Source organism: Cucurbita moschata, unplaced genomic scaffold, assembly GCF_002738365.1.
Source record: "Cucurbita moschata cultivar Rifu unplaced genomic scaffold, Cmos_1.0 Cmo_Scf00019, whole genome shotgun sequence".
In the NCBI taxonomy this organism is placed as follows: Eukaryota; Viridiplantae; Streptophyta; class Magnoliopsida; order Cucurbitales; family Cucurbitaceae; genus Cucurbita; species Cucurbita moschata.
Genome location: NW_019268535.1, coordinates 4,256,551 through 4,257,684, shown reverse-complemented (window position 1 = coordinate 4,257,684; position 1,134 = coordinate 4,256,551).

Genomic DNA, 1,134 nt, shown 5'->3' with positions numbered 1-1,134 from the left:
ATTTTCCATTTGCTTAAGGCGCCATTAGAATCCTCCCCTGGCGACTTAGTTTCACTCCCACCAACGACCTCCCGAAAGGTCTTGTCCTTGCAAATAGGACATCATACATGTTGCCCACGTGTTGTAGTTGTTGTTGTTGTTTTTTTTTTTTTATTCCTCCAATGATTTGGAAATTGCCCATCGTGTTGACTATACCTCAATAATACCAAACAACCTTTTTCGGCATAACTTGGAGGGTCACAGACTACTCATAACATAAAGAAACTCACTCACTAATAATCTCAAGAAATCGTTTCTGATGTGGAAGATTAGAAAGAATTGCAACCACAGAGCATACTAAAAAAAACAAAGAGATCAAACACCCACAGAGCATACTAAGAATTCAAAGAGATCAGACACCCTACACCAACCTCGCTCTGATACTAGATTGTTGAACTCAAATTTTGTGGGAAACACTCGCACTCCTTATTAACACAAATCGAAAGGAGATTACAAGACATTTTATAGAATATTACAGCACTCTGTGCTTAGTATTTCTTTGGATGAAAAACCTAAGTAGGGTAGATGGGTATTTACAGTAGAGGCCAGACCATTTATTCCTAAGATATCTTTATTCCTAAAATACCTAAATCATTTTTCTAAAATAAATATATAATGAACTCTGTACAATTATTGGGTTTGACCCTCTTGGGCTAGTGATGATATGTTAACAATAAAAAGATGGTTAGAGGTCACCAACCAGGTCCTACTTGTAAATCCGAATCAATTGTTAGGAGTCTAGACAACTATAGAGTTGACATACGATTTTATGACTCTACTTGTGGGGATTATTAAGGAGTTTACAAGTTAATTTTATTTTAGTGAACTTGTCATGAGCGGTAGAGGTCTACAATAGTACTTTGAAGGTTGATGGAACGTTGGTATACATGAATTTTATAAGAACTTATAACCAAAGTCGTGCCTCGAAGGCTTACAATAGAGCTCTAGAATTGTGATAACGATGAAGAGACTAACAAAACAACCATTCACGAGGCCTAGAGAGCCTCATAGAAATTTTGAGGGTTGAATGTCAAATCCATATAGGACCAAGATTTAAGAACTTAAAAAGAAAATGAAAAAAAAAAAAAAAAAAAA